Source organism: Musca domestica, unplaced genomic scaffold, assembly GCF_030504385.1.
Source record: "Musca domestica strain aabys unplaced genomic scaffold, Musca_domestica.polishedcontigs.V.1.1 14, whole genome shotgun sequence".
In the NCBI taxonomy this organism is placed as follows: Eukaryota; Metazoa; Arthropoda; class Insecta; order Diptera; family Muscidae; genus Musca; species Musca domestica.
The window spans coordinates 14,430,820-14,456,101 of record NW_026712192.1 but is presented as its reverse complement, the minus strand read 5'-3'; the positions used below and the strand labels follow the sequence as shown (position 1 = coordinate 14,456,101).

Here is a 25,282-nt window from a genome sequence, read left to right as displayed (position 1 = left end):
ACCAACAAGCATGGCGTTCCATCTCCTCACACACCGGGATATTTATTTATCCCCAACTAGGGCGCTACTGTGTGTGGGGGGGTAAAACGCCAAATGGATGTATGCTCGCAGGACATTCGTCGTTATTACTAGGAATAAAAGAAGAAAACTTAACAACAACAAAAAAAAAAAAAATAATAAAATGTACTTCTTATATTGTCCAAAAGAAGACAGCCCGGCTTTCTGGCATTTCTTGAATCGAGTCATACGTATGATTCCTTGAGGAAAATAAAAAAAAGGAAACTAACCCCGTTGGTGTTTAGGAATTATCCACCCAAAATCTGTTCGGCTAGTTTTGAGGTGGGTGTGTAATCGCATGTTCAGCTACATTTTTCATATCATCCGTCGTTTGTGTTTTTTTTTTATTCTACTGCTTTATGTGTAAATTTCTTAGCAAGTTTTCACTTTTTTTCTCTACCCACCCCCCAACGACGAACAGGAGCTGTGGATGGAGGCCAGAAACTTTGCCCTGAAAGATACGTTTCGATACGCTCGTGTCGCCGCATAACTGCATAGAAACCACACACATTTGCAGCACAGGAGGACGAAGAAAAATTGATTTATTTATTTTCGAAACAAACAACACATTGTTGACAGCTAACAAAATGTATCCGGAGATGCCACCAACAAAGCTCCGTTGAATAGACAATGAAGAAAATAAAATTAATGATTGAATAAATTGTTGGTTGGTGTTTGTCGAGGAAATTGAAATAAATGAATATATTTTTGTGTTTTTTTCTTTAAAAATTAAAATGATTTACATATGTACATCAGTTTGAAACATTCATGAAAAAACTGCATGGAAAAAGCAATTCATTATCGGAATAAAAGCTATTAATTTTATTGGTAATAAATTATTAGACGTTAATAATACGGAAGATATGGATACAAATCTGGCTACATTTTTGTCTAGATGTGAGATCAATTGTATCGATGAAACAGAAATTTGATCTCTAGAATAAACCACTAATTAGAGAACATGAGAGAGCCTCCCCAGGGAAGAAAACAGCGATGTGACACTCCTACTGATAAACTTCAACAAGTTTCTGCTGGCCCCTCTTTTAGTGTTTTTATACCCTACACCACAAGGTGGTCAGGGTATTATGTCTTTGTGCATTTGTTTGTAACAGGCAAAAGGAAACGAGATAGACCCATAGTTCCCTTTGATGATCTGCATAGAATCACTGAGTTGATTGATGCATGCCAGTCCGTCTGTTCGTCCGTCCGTCTGTCTATGTATTCTTGTGAACGTGTAATATCAGCCCGAATAGTATGGAATTTTGCACATACAACCAAATTAGGCCTGAAAATAAGTATGCCAAATTTGATCGAAATCGGTTCGGATATAGCTATCCAATTTGTTATTTTTGTCCTCCGCAGCCGCAATATGCACTCTGTAACAACAATATTTGGGGAAAGATATCAAATACAGCTCAATAATACATTTGCTAAATTTTATCGAGATCGGTTCAGATTTTGATATAGCTCCCATATATATCTTTATCCGGTTTCAAATTAATTGTGCACCAAATGGGAAATACAAGTCCGAATTTAAAAGATACAAATGCTACGGCATATTTAGTCCTCTGAACTTTAAATTATAATTGTAATCATAGCGTGTTTGATTACATTCTCCCATAAAAAACTTTTAATTGTTATGCGGAGCTCTACTAAATTAGGAAAGTAGTGTAGGATATTATAAAGTCGGCCCGCCCGATTTTAAGACTTTCGAAACTGGTTACATTTTTTTTAATTTTATTTTATGAAAGCAAAAAATGTCAAAAATAGCATAGCATTTTAAAATAAGTTCAGATTTATTCGAATTGGTCACCTTTGGCACAAATTATGGCCTTAAACGGCCAATGAAACCGTCACACTCTGCTCGAATGTTGCTCTGTGGTATTTTGGCCCATTCCCCTCGAAGAGCTAGCTTGAGGTGATAGACACTTTGATATTTTTTAGTAACAACCTTGCTTTCCAAAGTACTCCAGACACAATTGTCCAACGGATTGGTCTCCGGAGATTTTGGTGGCCAATTTGCGGTGGAAATGAAGCGAGGAACCTCATTTTGTAAACATTCTTGGGTGGCGCATGCTGACTGCGATGGTACTGAGTCCTGCTGGAATGTCCAAGGTCTGCGACCAAAATGATTGAGTGTCAAAGGTTTTAATAAACCCTCCAGAATATTTTCGCGATAATATTCGGCATTTATGCTGATACCACGTTCGATTAATACGAGCGGAGAGCGACCATCGGCTCATCATTTTGTTTGTTTACAAACTGCTAGACAACGAATGTTTTTTGGTTTTTGGAAAAAAACAAATTCGGCAGTTCACCACTTTCGGCCAAGAGAAGCAACTCTTTAGCTCTTTTGAGGCTATTTTCTTTCTGTTGCGGTGTAAGTTCTGGCACTTGACGTCGGGCTACGCTACCAGTATCACGGTAACGAGCGATGGTACGATACACAGAAGATTTATTCACATTTAAATGCTGGATTGCTCTAGCGATAGCCACTTGTGGCTATCGAGTCAAATATAAAGAAATCACACTATCACGCTTGAATTTCATCACGAATAACTTTTTTTCTGGAAAATTCGCACCAAAATGATTTTGTACGCTTGTAAATAATATAATGAGCTGTCATTAGAATAATTTTAAAAGCTGTCGGACAAGTGGCGTGTAAATGACAGCAGTCTGAAGTTGGCTGCAGTTTTTTCATCTCACCCTGTATATGTTTCATCCGATTTGGGTTTTAAGTCCCATGCACTCAATGACAATGATATTTGGTACCAGATATCAGATACAGCTTAGAAAACGAATTGATATTGGCTCAGATTTGGATATAGGTTTTATATATATATATCTCCATCAAATTTGACGTTTATTGTGCACCAGAGGTTAATATCAGCCCAAATTGACCAATTTAAACGTTTGTTGCCAACGGTTAGTTCTACTAAATAGGCATAGTGGTGTAGGGTATCTTTCTTAAATTGTGTTTTTTTTAATGTTTATAAATTCCTCGTGTTTAGGCAAGATTTTGATTTTTGATGTATTCTGGAACCAGAAAGACTCCAGAAAGACTCCTTTGATGTATTGCTTGAGGGTTAATATTTTCCGTTTGTCTCATTTTTATTAGCAATATTGCCGAAGTGGAACTTGTCCCTCTATTAAGGTTACTTTTAAGAGGCGTCTACCTTAGAAAATCTGCTCTCTCTAGATTTATTTCGGCTAACTTTTTTGCATTTCCCCAACGTTGTTTAATAAAAAATTTCAATTCGATCACCGAAGTCTAAGCTTAAGATTGTTAGAAAGGAAGATCTGGAATTAGCTATTTTATGTATTTAAGAAGTTTCACAAGTTTTTAAGGAAAATCATTGAAATCTGGAAATGTTTTCGTATCTGCTGAACTTTTGCGAACTTAAGGCTGAAAACTCTCGGATTTACACCAGCCCACAATATTATCAGAGTTTACCAATAGAAAATGTTAAACTATTTTAAGGAATACGAAAAGTCACTAGTCATTTGTGTAGTATTTTTAATTTAAAAATTAAAATTCTCTAATGTTTTAATTTTTGTATCCGCATAAATTTTCCTTAAAACTGAAGGGTTTCTTCAATGCTTTCAACTAAAGATGAAAATATAGAAATGTTTACAATATTTCATATAGTTTAAACCGCTGGCAAAAATACAACCCCACAAGAGGAAATATTCAAGGGGAGTCCTTAACAATGTAGTTTCATATATATATTTTTAAATCTGTGAAATTATCCAAATTTTATATGAAAATATTTTCACAAATTTTAGTGTGTTGTCAATCGGCGAGGGGAAAATCGAATGAAAATATGTAAATTTTCGTTACTGGTGGTGTCATGTAAGCATACCCTATGTTGGGTAGCTAAGATTGTTTGACACAAAATGAGAGATATATAAAACTGGCTACATAACCTTGAATATTGCTAAAATGTTATTTTCGTTTTATGAGGTACTTAGAAGTGCCCACTTCGTCGTCAGCGCATAGTCTGCCTCAAAACATAAGATAATTGTATTAGACCTATTTAGTACTTAAAATGCACAATGCGTTAATTTTGACACAATTTTTATACCCTCAGCCATACGGCTAGAGAGGTCATATGTCATTTGATACGGTCAAAACGTACCTGATCGAAATAACTGTTTTTGACCCTAGGTCTCTTAGGACCAAATCCGTTTCAGGATATTTGGAGTCGATCTAGCGATGTCCGTCCGTCTGCCTGTCTCTTTGGCTGGTGCGCACGATAACTCTCGAAAGTAGTATCTGATTTGGTCCAAACATGGTACATCGTAATATTTTTGTCAAACTCAGATCGAGTTCGGAGATGGGCAATATCGGTCCAATCCTTCTGGTATCTCCCTCACAAAAGTTCGTAATTTAAAAAAAAATATTTTCTGCACAGAAAGAGGAACGATAATCCGATTTCGCTTCAACTTTGCAAATCCTAATATTTGCTTCAATGCTAGGTCATGTGCAAAAATTTACAATATCGGTCCACTCCATCAAGTACCTCCCCCTCAAAGGGTCAAATTTTTGAATAATTACAACTCTTATAAAATGTGATGTAAGAATCTGATTGTCTTCAAATTTCCCACATCCCAATAATTTTAGTAAGCCAAGATCTGTTGTTAAGGTGGAATATATCAGTCCACTCCTTCTGGTACCTTCTATCAACGCAGGATCTGTTACAAAAACGGCAGTAATCGGACCATTCCTTATGGTACCTCTCCCACAAAGGGTCAAAGTTTTGAATAGCCAAAACGTTTATAAAATCCGAAATAATCATCAGGTTTCTTTATATTTCACACATCCCATAATTTCTACAAACACAAGATCTGTTGTAAAGATGGGATATATCGGTCCACTTTTTCTGATACCTCCCCCACAAAGGCTCAACATTTTGAATATGCATGAAGCTCATAAAAAGCGAAATTAACATCCGATTCTATTCCAGACTTGGTAGATCTGAGTATTTCCATTAGCACAAGATCTGTTATAAAGATCGTAGACATCGGAACATTTCTTTTGCTACCTGCCCCACATAAGGTTTAAGATTGTGTAAAACAAAAGGCTCAAAAAGAGAGAAATAAGCATCCAACTCTCTTCAAATTTTACACATACAAAATATTTTTGCTAATACAAGATCTGTTGTGAAGATGATACATATCTGCGAACCCCTTTTGGTACCTCACCCACAAAGGGTCATAATTTTCAATACTTTTATCTGTCATAACTGTCATAACAGAACAAGTCAGCGATTTTTTACAACTTGCTACATCTAAAACCAGTAAAGAAAGTCCTAAAGTCGGGCGGGCCGATTTTATGATACCCTACACCACTTTGCTAATTTAGTTGAGCTCCACTTAATAATTAAAAGTTGGTATGGGAGAATTCAATCATACACGCTATGATTATAATTACAATTTAAAATTCAAAGTACTAAATATGCCAAAGCATTTGTGTCTTTTAAATTCGGACTTGTATTGCCCATTTGGTGCAAAATTAATTTGAAATCAGATAAAGATATATATGGGAACTATATCCAAATCTGAACCGAAATCGATAAAATTTGCAAAGATATTTTTGAGTTGTATTTGATATATTTCCCTGACTATCCTTGTTACGGAGTGCATATTACGGCTGTAGGTAACAAAAATTTGTTACTCACAACCGTAATATGCACTCCGTAACAACGATATTCAGTCAAATATATCAAATACAGCTCTGCAATATCTTTGCCAAATTTTGTCGATATCGGTTCAGATTTGGATATAGCTCCCATATATATCTTTATCGGATTTCAAATTAATTTTGCACTATATGGGCAATACAAGTCCGAATTTAAAAGATACAAATGCTTCGGCATATTTAGTCCTTTGAATTTTAAAATATATTTTTAATCATAGGGTGAATTCAATCTCCCATAAAAACTTTTAATTGTTAGCAAAGTTGTGTAGGGTATCATAAAATCGGCCCGCCCGACTTAAGGACTTTCTTTACTGGTTTTTTGCTTATTATACCCTCCACCATGGAATGGAGGATATACAAAATTTGTCATTCCTTTTGTAAACCTCTAAATATTTGTCGTAGACCCCATAAAGTTCATACAGGGTGAGATAAAAAAACTGCAATGAAGTCAAACCCCATAAATTATATTTTTCTTTTAATTTTATTGAATGAAAGCAAAAATGTCGGAAATAGTATCAAATTTTAGAATAAGTTTAGATCTATGCGAATGGGTCACCTTCAAACAGCCAATGAAACCGTCACACGCTGCTCGAATGTTGCTCTGCGGTATTTTGACCCATTCCTGGCGAAGCGCTTGCTAGAGGTGATCGACACTTTGGTATTTTTTAGTTCCAATCTTGATTTCCAAAATACTCCAGATACAATAGTCCAACGGATTGGTATCCGTATGTGCATCATTACAGCTAGGGAACATTGACTGCCAGGTATAATTACGTTCAGAATGATGAAGTCGTTTTAAATCGTATTGTGGGACATTAGCCAGCATCCGATACAGGCAGGCATATTAACTATATTCCGAAGAATAATCCTGCTTTAGGAAAGAGTCAGACATATAAGTTCCATCTTTCCACCATTTTTAAACTTGCTACTTCTCAGAGAGGTATATTTCCTACCTGCTTCCTAAGAGCTTCCATGTTTTATTTCCGAAGTCACTGTATAACATAGACCGTTCATGCTATGTTTCTTTGTAATTTAGAGTTTTAACGGTTACTGTATCTTCGGTCCTCATCGACAAAGTAATTATTTTCTTTACTTTATTAAAATATTTTTTCTTTAAAACTGAAGGGTTTCTTCGACGCATTCAACTAAAGATGAAAATATAAAAATATTGGCAATATTTTAAATTTTTAACACTGCTAGCCCAAGTACACCCCACAGAAAGAAATATGCGAGGGGAGTCCTTAACAAAGTATTTTCATAAAAAAATGCAGGCGATATTGTATATATTTTAAAATCTGTGAAATATGCAAATTTTATATGAAAATATTTTCACAAATGTTTGTGCGTTGACAATTGGTGAGGGGAAAGTCGAATGAAAATATGTAAATTCTCGTTACTTTGATGTCATGTAAGCATACCCTATGTTGGGTAGCTAAGATTTTTTGACACAAAATGTATAAGAGTTGTAAAAAAATGGCTGCGAAGCCTTGGATATTAGTAAATTTTTTGTTTTTTAAAGTATAATTTTTAAAAGTTTCTAATAATGAAGCTTCCTCTGTGCGACAAGTTTGAATTTTTCAAAAATTACAGTTTAAATCCAGCAGAGTTGAAAAAAGAAGACGTAAAATGAAAGACGTGAAATGTTACAGCGAAAAGTAACTGAAATAGGGGTGTTAATTTCCACGCTTTTAGAAATTTTCATATTAAGGCTCGTCGCAATCCGTTCATTTTATATTTCATAGGAGGAAATTTAAACCCTCAAGCGAGTCCACAAAGGGGTCTTTGGTTTTGTAGAATTGAGACAATACACCATGGGAATGATGGTATATTAAATTTCACATTTCGTTTGTAACATCTCAAAATATTCGTCGTAGACCTCATAAAATACATATATACATTCGTTATCAGCATAAAATTCTATGTCGATTTAGCGATGTCCGCCCGTATGTGGAAATCATTCTAGCTACCGAACGAATCGAAGTAGGCTGATAAAATTTTACTAGATGTGTGTTTAGGGACTTTTGGTATTGAAAATGATCCACTTTTAGGTATAGCCATTATATATCTGTTCCTCCAGATTTTCGATATTTAGTGATGATTTGTGTCAGAGTTTTCACAGGAATTGTTTAAAATTTTGAATTCAGAGATTCAAATGGGTACTACCTCCTATCACAGAGAATTTTCTGTACAGGTCCACACTTTCGTATTGCCTCCATATATCTGTACCTCCTGACATTTGACATTTTGACGATATTAGGAACATTTTTCATCAGAAATATCTCAAACTTGGTATTTGCAGTTCGGAATAGGCAGATAATTGGCTGTAGAGATCCATGGTTTAGTGTAAGCCTCCTATGACTGCACCTTCATATATTCGGTATTTTGATGAGTTGTGTACACTTTTCACCGGAATTTTTTCAGTTTTGGTATTTGTAATGGGTATTAGAGAGAAAATTGCCCATACAGATCCAAATTTTCCTATAGCTCACATATAATTGTGCTTTTCTATGCTCTGGATTTTCAGGATTTTTGCCAAACCATTCACCAAAATTATTTCACATTTGGAATTTGGAGTTCCCAGTGGACGCTACTCCCTTTGTCAGAAAATTGTCCATACAAATTTACGTTTTCGTGAAGCCCTTATATAATTCCCAATATTCGGTATTTTGATGATTTTAGCTACATTCTTAAACATAAATATCTTAAACTCGGACATTTTTAAACACATTTTTTTACATTTAACAAGTTATAAATGGTAGAAGGTATTAAAATTTCGGCCACCTTTGTACTTGTTATACCCTCAATCATATGTCTATCCTTTGATACAGGCAAAACGTGCCTCACCAAACTAATGGTTTTAGACACTAGGTCTCTTTGGACCAAATCCGATTTAGGATATTTAGATTCGATCTAGGGGTGTCCGTCTGTCGGGCTGGCTGGTTCACACGATAATTCTTGAATCATTCATAATATTATTGTTCAACTTAGATCGAGTTCGGAGATAAGCAATATCGGTCCACTCCTTCTGGTACCTTCCCCACAAAGTTCAACACTTGCAAAGAAAATAATTTACGTCATCCGATTTTGTGCAAACTTTACAAATCCCAATAATTTTGTCAGTGTCAAGTGGAAAAATATCGGCCCTCCTTTAAGTACCTCCCCCATATGGGGTCGACATTTTGAATTATTATAACCCTTATTAAATGTGAGATAAGAGTCTGGTTGTCCTCAAGTTTTACACATCGCATATTTTTATTAACACAAGATCTGCTGCGAACATCTAATTTCTATTAAATTCGACACCTCTCAATATTTCCATCAACACAAGATCTGTTGGAAATATGGTGGATATCGGCTCACTTCTTCTAGGACCTACCTCACAAAGGGTCAATATATCTCAATATCTCATTAAATGTGAAATAATAGTTCCATTGTCTTCAAATTTTACACAGCTCAATTTTTCTATCAACACAAGATATGTTGTGAAGATGGTAGACATCAGTTCACTCCTTCTGGTACCTCTCAAATATAGGGCCCAAATTTTGAATAATTATATCTCTTCGGTGTGAGATAATTCTGTGAATCTATTCTAACGTATACAGTAATTATAAACAATATTTTCCAATCCAGAGATCTGATATGGTTATGGAATTCATCCGACCACTCCTTCTGATAACTTGCTCACAAAGGGTCATCATTTTCAATAATCAGCGAATTTCAAAAAACCTTGTGTATCACTATGTTTTTATTGCCCGTTGATCCAATAGGTATTTCGTGCACTCCTGCTGGTGAAGTGGAATAGGGTCAATGAATTAGTTTAGAATAAAGTAGTGTTTTCTCAGCTTCTTTTGAAATAGTCCTCATAGGGTCATCCAGAACATATTTTGACTTTCTTATTTTTACAAAATTTAATCCACATTTAACTCATTGTCCCACTCTATATGAGGGTGAATGTGACTTTTTCTCAATGTTTGGTTTTTGGTGTTCAATTGCTTTGAAAGATTTCGCTCATTGATTCTCATAAATATTGTATTTTTCTCGCACAGCTACATAAGTGTCCTGTCACATTTTGGTTCACTCTGGACCGTCGACTGAATTCCTTTTCACTTTGGAGGTTTCTCAAAACTTGAACTTCAACATATTGTTGCAAACAAATCCCCTAAATAAAAGGATAACATCCTACATTCTTCCAAAAAAGCGAGGTCAATAAACTGAACATGATCTTTTTGTGCATTTACTCATGAGCCATACACTTGTGAAGCTTGGGTTGACAACATGTTCTTACTTCATATCAAGGATAACTTTTTCTTTTTCTTCTTTGGGACGTCTTCTTTTACATTTTCACAATATTAAAAAAAATATATGAAACTATATTGTGTAAAATCCATAAAAAATGCTAATGAATCTGCACAACAAAAAGAGAGACAATCTCTTGGTATGTTCCCAATATTCTCTTGCGTTGTCAGTCTGGGGTTTTCTTATAAATTCCTTGAATGCCATTGCCGCTACATGTGCATAGCGACGACGTTGTTATTATTTTTTCCATAATGTTTAAAATGTAATAAAAATGTATCTGTATGTCATTGGAATCAGTGTTAGAATTTTAAATTAAATACCCGTAATATGATTTCATGTTTTGCATTTGAATCAGAATTTCTAATGGAAAGTTTGCTTTTCTCCGCGCTTTTGGGGTGGGGAGCTGCTTTTGTATGGTTTTTGAAAGTTTGCATTGGGGATTTTTTAGGGTGATTTCGTTTTTGGCTTCTCACTTTTATTTTGGGCGGGGGGCATTATAAAAATGTTTGTAGTTTTGTGTTTTCTATTGGGGGTTGCTTTGTCTGGCACTTCATGTTTTGCGGAGGGGGAGTTGTTTTTTCCTTTTTTTGGCCAAAAAACACAATGAAAATTGTGTTCGCTGTTTGTTTGTTGTACTCCCGTTCTATATTCGTGCCATTCAAACCGCCTTCACACTTCAAAAAATATGTTATAATTTATGAAATTCATGGAGCAAAAGTACGACTGAAGTATACTTCAGGTTGGATGCCAACACACTTTTTAAGAGATCTCTTCAATAATTTTGACAGCATAGAATCGTAATAGAGCGAAAATATTTTCAAATTTTTAATTGTTTGATATATAAGAGCTTTTTTTTAAGTAAATTCTTTAGATATCAAATTAAAACAATGATGTGTAACCAAATTTGTAGCGTGCTTTGTAATGCATTTGTATAATTTAAACAGAGGCCGGATGTAAACTTCGGAAGAATATTAATTGGTGTAGTTACCTAAAACCCAATTACCCAATACCAGAGAATATTTTCAAAGACCATAAGGTGACGTTATTCCGTCAGTAAAGCTTTCCCTCAAAACGGTGTGCTTTAACTGAAGAAATGAACATATTGAGCGCTAAAATTGCATTTAGAAAAAGTCCTATCAGTCCACGTATTGCACGTTTTAGCAACAAATATTTAATTTAAGCCAGCCTGGCTGAGGTCAATTAATATTAAGTCAGAAACCTGGGGTTTAATCTTGTCTATTAAATCTATGATATCGATTTACCAGACATGCAGTTCTAATCCAATTCGATGGCTAACCAGCAAAATTTACTTATCGCATTAAAAATAAATCAAAATCCGAAAAGTAAATACAGCGCAGGAAGCTTGAGCTGTATTGTCATATGGTACTGTAATGTATAAAAAAGCAGGTAGAATACCCCCAAAATTTGGGACGAATTAGGACATTTTCAAATAATAAAAAAAAAAATAAATAAATAAATAAAATCCATTAAAACTTCTGTTAAAATCTTAAAAAGACCCAATATCTGGAGAAGCATTTATATATGGGGATATAGGATATCGGGGACCTATATAGAAATTCTTTTTCAGGGGGCAAAGTATTCATAAAGAACTCCTTGTGAAGAATTTCAGACTTTGTTGGATCTAAAGTTATTATACTTTGTTGGATCTAAAGTTATTATTTCGATGAGTTACAAACGGAATGACAACTTAATATATTCTCCATACTGTGTATGTATGGTCTTAGAAAATAATTGAATCAATAATGCCACGGAAAATATTTTTATACCCCCCACCGTACTATAGAGGGTATATTAACTTTGTCATTCTGTTTGTTACTCCTCGAAACACTTATGTCAGATCCAACAAAGTATATGTATTCTTGATCAACGTAAAGTTGTAAGTCGATTTAGCGATATCCGTCTGTCTGTCCGTCTGTTGTAATCACGCTATCTTTCGAACGAATTGAGATAGAAGACTAAAATTTTGTACACATGTTTATTTTGCCAAATCGCAGGTTAAGTTCGTAAATGGGTCAAGTAGGTCCACGTTTTCATATATCCCCCATATAACGGTACCTCGCAATATTCGGTATTTTGATGATTTTAGCGACATTATTCACCGGAATTGTTTCAACTTTGGTATTTCAAGTTTGAAATGGATACTAAGGCCTATGATAGAAAATTATCTGGAAAGGTCCTCGTCTTCGAATAGCCTCCATATAACAGTACCTCCCGATATGGGTATTTTGATGATTTTTGAGACATTATTTACCGGAACTATTTTAAATTTAGTATTTGAAGTTCGTAATGAATACGAAAGCCTATGACAAAAAATTGTCTGTGCAGGTCCACGTCTTCTTATAGCCCCCCTTTAACGGTACCCCCCCCCCCCCATAATCGGTATCTTGATGATTTTAGCGACATTATTTACCGGAATTGTTTCATATTTTGCATTTGAAGTTCGTATTGGATTCTACAGTCTAAGACAGAAAATGGGCCATGCCCCCATATAACGGTATCTCCCGATATTCGGCATTTTGATGATTGTAGATACATTATTTACCGGAACTTTTTCAAATTTGGTATTTGAAGTTCGTAATGAATACTACTATGAAAGAAAATTGTCTGTACAGGTCCACGTCTTCGTATAGCCCTCATACGTCCCGATATTCGGTATTTTGATGATTTTAGCGACATTATAAACAAATATTTTTCAAGTTTAGAATTTAAACATTGCAATAGCTTATGACAAAAGTTGCCTATGCAGGTCCACGTCGTCGTATAACAACATTTTTAACGGATTTTATTGTTTTGAAAATTGACAAATTTGTACCAAATGGGAGGGTATTCAAAGGTTTTACAGCTTTTTTGTTTTTGTTTTTTTTTTATACCCTACAACACTATGTGTTGGGGGTATTATAAGTTTGATTGGCCCAAAAATTATGTAACACCTCGAAATATTGGTTTCCCACATAGGAAAGTATATACGGATCTTCCTAGCTCGCCGAGCTGAGTCGATCTAGCTATGTATGTCCGTCCGTCCGTCTGTCCGTCTGTCCGTCTGTCCATGTTAATTTCTAATCACTCTACAGGTCGCAATTATGGCCCGATCTTCACGATATTTAGAATGGAGGTGGGACTGGGGTCAGAATAGAACCCTATTTCTTTTGGAGATGATCGTCAAATGTTTAGGGGTTGAAATGGACCAAATACTGAAAAAATTCCGTATTTTGCAGTAGCTATACAGGTCGCAATTATAGACCTATCGACGCGGAATTTCGCATGTAGCTAGAGTTTAGGGCGGGGAAGAAGCCTACCAATTTGGGTGGTCATCGGATAATATTTAGAGGGTAAAATAGACCATATCTTTTGTGTTGAAATAATTCAAAAATTTTCATTAAACCGCGAATATTTTAAATCCCGGCGAAATCACAAAGCCATGACAATGTTACTTCTGATCTTTACATTGATGTTAACATCCAACAAATCGGATATATAGCAAAATATGTGCGATATATATGTTTATCAAAGAAGATATGCTTGAAAAATCTCTTATATGTAGAGAACGGCTGAACTGATTTCGACAGTTCTCATTAATTCAGAATGGCCTCTTGGCAGGAAAGAAAAAACGTCTAAAAAAATCTCATAAAAATATCTCTCTAAAGATGAAAATATTGATTTTGTAAAATTTTCTCATATTTTTTCAATTTTGTCATATTTTTGGCATATTTTCATTTTGAATTAAAAATTTGGTAATATTTCTACAGCTAACAAAACTAAGTAGTTAGGATATCAGGATATCATATACAGATCGCATTTATGGCCCGATCCTTACGAAATTTTGCATGGAGATAAGATGAGGGTCAGAATAGAAGCCTACTCTTTTTGGAGATGATCGCCATATATTTAGGGGTTAAAATGGACCAAAAAACTGCAAAATTGTCTGCAGGTCGTAATTATCGCCCGATCCTCACGCACATTTGAATGGGGGTTACCGGACATTACAAAAGCCAAGCAGTTTTGGATGGCCATCCAAAAATATTCAATGTGTGAAGGAGTTTGCCAACTTTTGTAGACAAAATACGAAAATGTCCATTCCAGTGACTTTTTGGAGAATTCACAAATACAGGAAAGACGCACTTCTGACTATTTCGTTAACGCTGATTTCGTTGAAGAATATAGTCAAGTGTCTGTATCTCATTTAGATGCGATTCAGTCAAAAACAAATGTTAATATTTTGCCACTTCTAAGAGATATAGGTCTTTGGGAAATATTGGTTCCAGATCTAGGAAGACCATTTACGTGCAACATCTACCAATAAATTGGAAATGAGCAAATTAGTTTAAGTTGCTAGTATTCGAAAATTAGAGAACGGAACCTGATGGTTTTCTTTTATTATTTGTCACAATATCTTGTGGAATTCTTTCGAGTATCTCGCCTATATAAACTGTATGGTTTATTATAGTGTTGTAGGGTATTCAACGGTCGGCCCCGCTCGACTGTAGCCTTTGCTTACTTGTTTTTTGATAAGTTTAACAGCATTTCCCAAACGGTCTTACTAATACTTGTAATTTAAAATAAAACATGTTTAAATTCAGATACTTTTATATACAAATGTTTTCTTCCCGGCCGAACTTTATGTTTTTTACATGTTTTTCAGAGTGTGGATAAAGACAATATTTGAACAATTAGGGTGAGATGAAAACTTCAACCTACAACCAACTTCAGACTGCTGTTATTTCTGAGCCACTCGTCCGACAGCTGTTAAAATTATTCCAGTTACAGCTCATTATATTGTTTACAAGCGTAAAAATGCATTTTGGTGAAAATTTTCAGAAAAAAAAGTTATTTGTGATGGAATTCAAGCGTGATAATGTGATTTCTTTATACTTGGCTGGAAAACCACAAGTGGCTATCGTTGGAGCACTCCAGCATTTAAATGTGAATAAATCTTTTGTGTTTCGTAACATCGCTTGTTACCGTGATACTGGTAGCGTAGCCCGACATCAAGGGAGTGGTCAGAAGGAAACAGCAACATCAGCAGAAATGGTTCGAAAAGTAAAGAAGCGACTTGATCAAAATCCGCGTTGCAGTGACCGAAAAATTGCTTATGAACATATCGCAATATTCCATTCGGCAAATATCGATAAATGAGGCATTGAAATTCCAAAAATTGCAATACATTACACCGCAGAAGAAAGAAAATAGACTCAAAAGAGCTAAAGAGTTGCTTCGGTTGTCCGAAAGTTGTGAACTGTCGAATTTGGTTTTCTCCGATAAGAAAACATTCGTTGTCTAGCAGTTTGTAAACAAACAAAATTATCGTGTTTACTTGCCAAAGAGGTCAGCTGAAAATGTACACCTTCGGTTGGCCACCAGAACTCAAGCGCCGGCCATGGTGATGGTGTGGGCCGCCATAACAGCCGATGGTCGCTCTCCGCCTGGCATTAGAAGAAATGGGGATTATTATCACGAAAATATTATGGAGGGTGCATTAAAGCCTTGGGCACGCAAACATTTTGGCCGCAGACCTTCCAAGAGGGCTCAGCACCATAGCACTCAGCACGCGCCACCCAAGTATGGTTACAAAATGAGGTTCCTCGCTTCATTTCCACGGCCACCAAAATCTTCGGATACCAATACGTTGGATTATTGTCTGGAGTATTTTGGAAAGCAAGGTTGGCACTAAAAAATACCAATGTGTCGATCACCTCAAGTAAGCGCTTCGCCTTGAATGGGCCAAAATACCACAGAGCAACATTCGGGCAGCGTGTGACGGTTTCATAGGCCGTTTGAAGGCCATAATTCGTGCCAAACATGACCAATTCGAACAAATCTAAACTTATTTTAAAATTTTATGCTATTTCTATTTTATTCAATAAAATTTAAAGAAAAAGTAAAAATTATGGCGTTTGACTTTGTAGCAGTTTTTATCTCACCCTGTATAATCACTCACTACCAAATTTAGAAACATATTGTATTTTTCCTCTAATTTTAGTACTTATAAGCAAAACCGTTCCATATCTCTATCCTACACACTAACAGTTATCGTAGTATAGAATATCGCGGTTTCAGCACCATCTCTTCACCCAATACCGTATATAGTTGAGTTTGTTATTTTTGAACAAATTTGAACGAATTTTCAAACCCACCATCAAATTTCAACTTTAGATACCAATAATTTATTTTTTATTTTTTTTTAATTTTTTATAAAAAATTTACAAATTTATCGACCAAAAAACCTTATTTAGTAGCATTTAGTACTCTTCGTACTATTATAATACTCACTTCCAAAACAACCATCATATGTCAAGGCTACACATGAAATTTCAAACAGCAACTACTATCTGCACATCCAATACCAAAGAGCCCCAAATTTAGTTCCATTTAGTAATTTTCTTCAGATATTCGAAACCAACTTTAATTCTTAAACCTACCACCAAAAAGGATTCCAATTCCAAAACTTCGAAATTCCTGCTCCATCCGTTCATTCTAACCAGTTCGCACCCTTAGCTACACTTCCAAAACCAGCTTTATATCTCAAAAAAACTTTCCAACCTTGATTCTCATACCAAATTTCAAGTTTTTTGTTCTAGCCGTTCTTATAATACCAAAATGGTACCATTTTAGAACTTTTCATAACCTTAAATTTCGAATTTTCCCCTTTTGGTGCATCTATCCTGCACTTGATCAGTGATGCTCCTTCAAAATTTCACAATTCCAGTTCATAACGTTTTTTCCTACACAAATTATCTAATTTATAGTAAATTTTTTATTAAATTTCAAAGGAAATGTCCAAAGAATTTTTCGGGCGATTAAACTCTTACATTTGTCTAACTTATAATTCTCCATATTTAATGTCACACTTTGTACGAACAAAGCCCGCCATTTGGGTCAACTGTTTGCCATTTCAATTGCAATGTCCGGCAAACACAATTGAGACATTTTTGTTAGTATGTCAGTGGAGAACATATCTCAGGCATGGCTATTGGCATTTGTATGGAACCTACTCAAACGTTAAAAGACTTCTACCAACACAAAGTATCATTAAAATCCTGTCAATACTTCATCCTTTTTAGCCGGACACTGGCGAATGGTGGCAGATAAAGCAAAGATGCACAAACATACACACACACACCCACTTGGGCACCAGGATGTAAATTGCAGTTGCCCACTATCGCTGTTGGAGCCGCCACCAACTGTCACTGTCATTGCTGTCTTAACTGTTTACAGATGGGAATTGGCCAGAATCGTTGTTGTATAGCGCCGCCATCCATTGCATTGGCGTCAATTGACCTCTTGGGTCATTTGAATACAGCGAATAGCTTTCAGCCGCACTTCGATGCAAAAATATCTGCCCTCACAGGAATAGAGCACATGATGGCTGTTAGCATCGAATAGAATCATTTATGAAATCAAAGATGATATGTTAATGAGATTTTGGCATGATCGGTTTTTGTTCGGCGATATAATTGCATATAAATATTTGTTTAAATATTGACAAATGATGAGAATATATTCAACAGAAATTCGTAATCAAAATTCTCATTAAAAACTTACCAGTTTTCCAAGGAAGTCGGGATAAGAAATTTCAGCAACGTCGTCAGATATTATTTGACAAAATCTTAGATTTATTTCAAAACTGATGTCAATCAAAGAACAAATATTCAAACGAAAATTGATGAACATTTTCTTTTAAATTTTTAGAATAAGTTAAACATAAATATTACAATGAAATACGTCAAATATACAAATGTTTAAAATTCATACCAGGGATAGGCAGAGAAATTCAAAATTATTCTGTGATTGTATGTGTTTTGAAATAAAAAAAAGTCAATTGACATATTTTCTTTCGTTGCCTCTTTCCACACATTAAAAAATATTTTGTTAGTTTTTTTTAATTTTTATATTTGTTTTCATATACGTGGAGGAGCCTTCGAGACGTGGATTTCTTAAAGAATATTTTTTGACGAGACTTCGAAACTTGAATTTCTTAAATAATATTTTTTGAAAAGACTTCGAAACGTGGATTTTTAAACATATATTTTTTGAAAGACCTACGAGACGTAGACTTTTTAAAGAATATTTTTTGAAAAGTTCCGAGACGTGGACTTTTTAAAGATTATTTTTTGAAAAGTTCCGAGACGTGGACTTTTTAAAGATTGTTTTTTGAAAAGTTCCAAGACGTGGACTTTTTAAAGAATATTTTTGAAAAGTTCCGAGACGTGGACTTTTTAAAGATTATTTTTTGAAAAGTTCCGAGACGTGGACTTTTTAAAGATTATTTTTTGAAAAGTTCCGAGACGTGGACTTTTTAAAGATTATTTTTTGAAAAGTTCTGAGTCGTGGACTTTTTAAAGATTATTGTTTGAAAAGTTCCGAGACGTGGACTTTTTAAAGATTATTTTTTGAAAAGTTCCGAGACGTGGACTTTTTAAAGATTATTTTTTGAAAAGTTCCGAGACGTGGACTTTTTAAAGATTATTTTTTGAAAAGTTCCGAGACGTGGACTTTTTAAAGATTATTTTTTGAAAAGTTCCGAGACGTGGACTTTTTAAAGATTATTTTTTGAAAAGTTCCGAGACGTGGACTTTTTAAAGATTATTTTTTGAAAAGTTCCGAGACGTGGACTTTTTAAAGATTATTTTTTGAAAAGTTCCGAGACGTGGACTTTTTAAAGATTATTTTTTGAAAAGTTCCGAGACGTGGACTTTTTAAAGATTATTTTTTGAAAAGTTCCGAGACGTGGACTTTTTAAAGATTATTTTTTGAAAAGTTCCGAGACGTGGACTTTTTAAAGATTATTTTTTGAAAAGTTCCGAGACGTGGACTTTTTAAAGATTATTTTTTGAAAAGTTCCGAGACGTGGACTTTTTAAAGATTATTTTTTGAAAAGTTCCGAGACGTGGACTTTTTAAAGATTATTTTTTGAAAAGTTCCGAGACGTGGACTTTTTAAAGATTATTTTTTGAAAAGTTCCGAGACGTGGACTTTTTAAAGATTATTTTTTGAAAAGTTCCGAGACGTGGACTTTTTAAAGATTATTTTTTGAAAAGTTCCGAGACGTGGACTTTTTAAAGATTATTTTTTGAAAAGTTCCGAGACGTGGACTTTTTAAAGATTATTTTTTGAAAAGTTCCGAGACGTGGACTTTTTAAAGATTATTTTTTGAAAAGTTCCGAGACGTGGACTTTTTAAAGATTATTTTTTGAAAAGTTCCGAGACGTGGCTTTTTAAAGATTATTTTTTGAAAAGTTCCGAGACGTGGCTTTTTAAAGATTATTTTTTGAAAAGTTCCGAGACGTGGACTTTTTAAAGATTATTTTTTGAAAAGTTCCGAGACGTGGACTTTTTAAAGATTATTTTTTGAAAAGTTCCGAGACGTGGACTTTTTAAAGATTATTTTTTGAAAAGTTCCGAGACGTGGACTTTTTAAAGATTATTTTTTGAAAAGTTCCGAGACGTGGACTTTTTAAAGATTATTTTTTGAAAAGTTCCGAGACGTGGACTTTTTAAAGATTATTTTTTGAAAAGTTCCGAGACGTGGACTTTTTAAAGATTATTTTTTGAAAAGTTCCGAGACGTGGACTTTTTAAAGATTATTTTTTTTTAAAGTTCCGAGACGTGGACTTTTTAAAGATTATTTTTTGAAAAGTTCCGATACGTGGACTTTTTAAAGATTATTTTTTGAAAAGTTCCGAGACGTGGACTTTTTAAAGATTATTTTTTGAAAAGTTCCGAGACGTGGACTTTTTAAAGATTATTTTTTGAAAAGTTCCGAGACGTGGACTTTTTAAAGATTATTTTTTGTAAAGTTCCGAGACGTGGACTTTTTAAAGATTATTTTTTGAAAAGTTCCGAGACGTGGACTTTTTAAAGATTATTTTTTTAAAAACCCCGAGACGTGGACTTTTTAAAGATTATTTTTTGAAAAGTTCCGAGACGTGGACCTTTTAAAGATTATTTTTTTAAAAACCCCGAGACGTGGACTTTTTAAAGATTATTTTTTTAAAAACCCCGAGACGTGGACTTTTTAAAGATTATTTTTTTAAAAACCCCGAGACGTGGACTTTTTAAAGATTATTTTTTGAAAAGTTCCGAGACGTGGACCTTTTAAAGATTATTTTTTTAAAAACCCCGAGACGTGGACTTTTTAAAGATTATTTTTTTAAAAACCCCGAGACGTGGACTTTTTAAAGATTATTTTTTTAAAAACCCCGAGTCGTTGACTTTTTAAGGATTATTTTTTTTAAAAACCCCGAGACGTGGACTTTTTAAAGATTATTTTTGGAGAAGCTTCGAGACGTGGACTTTTTAAAGATTATTTTTGGAAAAGCTCCTAGACGTGGACTTTTTAAAAATTATTTTTTGAAAAGGTCCTAGACGTGAACTTTTTAAAAATTATTTTTTGAAAAGGTCCTAGACGTGAACTTTTTAAAAATTATTTTTTGAAAAGGTCCTAGACGTGAATTTTTTAAAAATTATTTTTTGAAAAGGTCCTAGACGTGAACTTTTTAAAAATTATTTTTTGAAAAGGTCCTAGACGTGAACTTTTTAAAAATTATTTTTTGAAAAGGTCCTAGACGTGAACTTTTTAAAAATTATTTTTTGAAAAGGTCCTAGACGTGAACTTTTTAAAAATTATTTTTTGAAAAGGTCCTAGACGTGAACTTTTTAAAAATTATTTTTTGAAAAGCTCCGAGACATTATATTTATATTTATACAATTAAATAAACCATATTACAAACAAGTTATTTTTTACGATTGTGTTGGTGAACACATAGAAATACCATGGGATACTCTTGTTCTACCTCTGATTTATACATTTTCTGCTCTGATAGAATTTATTTTTGTTGTTTTTTTATGAAAAATAATTGCTCTGTTCCAGTACCTGCAAAAATCTGCTAGTTTTGCAATTTTCTTCGATATCATAACGGGAAAATCGGCTATCGTAGTAAAAACTTGTACATTCTTGCAGTTCTGGAACAGACCAAAAAACTATGGTCTAAATAAGGACGGTCAGTAAGCCCATCTGGCAACCAAGTTTGCCTTCAAAATGCATATTTTGATTTGAAATTCAAAGAGAGTTTGCGAACAAAATATTTTAATATAGGACACTTTTCTTAACCAATTCAAGAAATATTTAAATTAATACATATGAGTTATCTCAAATGCATACCATGGTTAATAAAATATGAGTCTATAAAACAATAATCAGATATGAGTATACAGGTGATTCCATGTGAGCCAATTTTCCATATCGGAGAACTATTTCTTATCACAAATGTTGCGACAACTCAATGGTGACCACCCTATGGGAATTTTCAATACATTCTGGCTTTGTGTTATATATGGGGGCTATATCTTAATCTAAACCGATTACCAATTTAAATAGGATTTGGTCTTAGGTCAAGGTTTTTCGTGGGACGACTCAGTGAATGGGGTGAGATCCTCAACGACGGAGATAAATTCAGGGAAGCATTCTTTCGCTTTGAAATTTTGCTCAGACATTTATATTACCCCTAGTAGTATTGGTATTAAAAATAGGACATATGGCCTCCATATAGCGATACTTCCTGATTTTCGGTATTTTCAATCTTTTGTGTAACTCGACATTTAGAGTTCTGAGTAGATTAAATCTCTCATTGCTAAAAAATGTTAGAATTGCTCCAATATTTTGTATAGGCCCCATGTTACCGTACCTCTTAATTCTCCGTTATTTTGAATGTTTTGACACAACTTTAAATCCAATCATGGTTTAATTAACATTTTGAGCGCAGAGCTGATGAAGACGACAGGTCCACTATTATGTATGGATCATACATATTGGCACTTCCAAGTTTTAGATTTTAGATATTTTGAGTAACTCTCCCTGCAAAATGTCGTGAAGATAAGTCCACTTTTATATACAGGCCCCATATAACGGCACTTCCAAATTTTAGGTAATTTGAGGGTTTCAGACAGAGTTTTTTGCAAATGGGTTTGTATTTTGTTTCTCAGTTGTTGTTTTGATGTTTTAAGTGGATAAAGACTATAAAAATTTACAATACAGAACCAACTGTTTACGTTAGTCTCTGCAGATCAAATGGTGTTATATCCCAAAAACAGAGATAAATTCAAATGAAAAATTGTTGTTGCTCCCATTCATTTGCTATAATTCAAAGTTAATATTTTAATCAGTAAATCAGAACAAAATTTGAGTTAAGCCGAAAAATAAATATCCATTTAGAATCATTCTTTGAACTGAAGACACTTCTACTTTTTATGAGAGAGGAATAATAATAAAAAATTGTGTAAATTACCAGGTTTGGACTATATTGGTTATTTCCTTCTCTTTACATGAAATATGTGATAATTTTTAGAAAATGTTAATATGTGCGTGAGGTACCAGATATAGTCGACCGAAGTATTCCATTTTCATGCTTCATCTAATACATATAAAAATATTGGTATGGGTAAAATTACAAAAAAAATCGAACATTATTTCATACACAAATTCCATATTCATATGAAGAGAGATATATTTAGATATAACTAGTTGTAAGGAATCGCTGACTTGTTTTGCAAGATATGATAGATAAAAATATTGAAAATGATGACCCTTTGTGGGTGAGGTACCAGAGAGTTTAATGCTTCGTTCGTTTCTTTGAGCGTTTTGTTTTTCAAAATCCTGAAACCTATATGGGACAGGTAGCTAAACAGGTAGCCAACAGATCTTGTGTTGATGGAAATATTGAGATGTACCTAGTCTTGAATGGAATAGGATGTTAAGTTTGTTTTTTATGAGCTTCAGGATATTCAAAATTTTTGACTTTTGTGAAGGATGTACCAGAAGGAGTAGACCGATATACCCCATATTAAAAACATATATAGAGAATCTGATGCTTATTTGGGATATATATATAAACGTTTTGGTTATTCAAAACTTTGACCCTTTGTGGGGAAGGTACCAAAAGAAATCCTTATAACATATCTTGTGTTGATGGAAATATTGAGATGTGCCAAGTCGAAATGGAATCGTATATTAATTTCGCGTTTTATTAGCTTAATGGATATTCAAAATTTCGACCTTTTGTGGGGGAGATACCAAAAGGAGTGGGCCGATGTATTCCGTCTTAACACCAGATTTTGGGTTTATAAAAATATGGGGATGGGTGAAATTTAGGGATAATCGTATTCTTACATAACATTTTTTAAAAGTTATAATTATTCAAAATTTTTACCCTTGGTGGGGAGGCACTTGATGGAGTCGACCGATATTATCCCTTTTTGCACCTGACTTAGCACTGACGCAAATATGAGGATTTGCAAAATCGGATTATCGTTTCTCTTTCTGTGCAAAAAATATTTTTTCAAAATTTCGACCTTTTGTGGGGGGCGTACCAGAAGGTGTGGACCGATGTATTCCATTTTGGCAGACCTTGGGTTAATAAAATTATTGAGATGTGTGAAACTTGAAGACAATAAGACTCTTACATCACATTTTATAAGAGTTGTAATCATTCAAAATATTGACCCTTTATGGGGGACGTACTTGAGGGAGTGAACCGATATTGTCCGTTTTCGCACCTTATCTAGCACTGATGAAAATATTAGGATTCGCAAAGTTGGAGCAAAATCGGACTATCCTTTCTCTTTCTGTTCAATAAATTATTTTCTTTAAAAATTTTGAAATTTTGTGTGGGAGGAACCTGGTATTTCCCATCTCCGAACTCGATCTAAGTTTGACAATAATATTACGATGTACAAACTTTGGATCAATTTGGATACTCCCATCGAGAGTTATTGTGCGCACTAGGCAGCCAGACAGACAAACGGACGGACATCGCTAGATTGACTTCAAATGTCCTGAAATGGATTTTGTCTAAAGAGACCTAAGGTCTAAAACCGTTTTGGCCGTATCAAATGATATGTACCCTCTGTGGCCATATGACTGAGGGTATAATTATCGAAACGCAGCTCCAACAGGTACATCCCAAGTTCACATTCCCAATCGAGTTGATATATTATGTGATAAATTCTAGGTCGTGTTGTTAAGAAAATAATAACTCTAAAAAGGGATTTAAATTCATAGATTATTTTTAATTTTGATGGCCCTTTATAAATGTAAATTTTTATTGGGGCCCATTATATTATACTCATATTAAATACCTTGTAAAATATTCAGAATAGAAATCGGGAGGCACCATAACATGCTTTAATAAAACGAGGATCGATGTTGCCCAAAATCAATGCTAATCATACTTGACAATAAAAATTGTTGATCCAAATTTCATCGTAGACAACATAAATTGGTGTATTAATTAAAGAATTCTGGTATTTTCATATTTCGTATTTTTGTGGTTGTTTTGGATTTTGTGGTAGCTTAGCATTAATTGCATAAAAACCGATTCTTATCTTTGATTTGTGTATATATAATGAATTTATGAACGAACGTTTTGACATGCCAATGGTAAACTTTTAGACAAATTTTAAACTTATTATTCTTCTACAAGGGAACAAAAATCTTATTACCCGGACTTGGAATCGAGTAATTTTCCGAACCATGCCCGCAACGCTAATCAAATTCCTTCATTGTCAATTTTCCATAAATGAAACTATTTTTCATTTCTATCATTCCAAAATAACCAAGCCCTCTGCCTCTACCAGACTATCCAGTCATGTGCAGAAATTTCCCTATGAATGATATCTTCACGATAGCAAAGTCATTGATTATTTTGATTACACTCACACAGCGCCCTTTGGAGTCTGGATAACACTCTGATCAACATAATCTGACTGCCGTTGTTTGTCTTCTGCTTTTTTAGCTAATTGCTCAAAAGGAGACAAAAACAAAGCTCACAAAAACACCAAACATCCGGTGTTTGAAAAGTGAAACGAAAAGGAAGAAGATCTCAACGTGGCAATACACGTTAAGGGCATTGGACGACACGACACCATTGATGATGTCCTATCTGGTCATTGGATTTCATTCTAATCGAATGCTTTTCCGTTCAATGCACTTAAATTAAAATACACACAGACGACGGCATATCAAACAGCAACAGCAGCAGTAGTCGTCAGCCGCCCAAAAGCTATGTATGTTCACACAAGCGTGACTTGGGGGGATGGAGCACTCACACATATCATACCAGATGTGAGTAGTGCAAACTAGTTAGCTGTGTGGGAGATCGAATGTGGGAGGTTGGAGCATTCCAATCAGATATGTGTGTCAAATTAGTTTGAAAT

General features: G+C 34.3%; 1 protein-coding gene across 1 annotated transcript in view; it reads right to left on the bottom strand.

Annotated features, from left to right (window-relative positions):
* The window catches only part of LOC131801114 (zinc finger protein 62 homolog), a 127,475-nt gene extending 109,752 nt beyond the window's left edge, over nucleotides 1-17,723 (bottom strand). The window contains exon 1 of the mRNA XM_059119217.1: nucleotides 17,615-17,723. The gene's annotated coding sequence lies outside the window, so the exon portion shown is untranslated. The remainder of the gene's footprint in view (nucleotides 1-17,614) is intronic.
* Nucleotides 17,724-25,282: the final 7,559 nt, after the last annotated feature.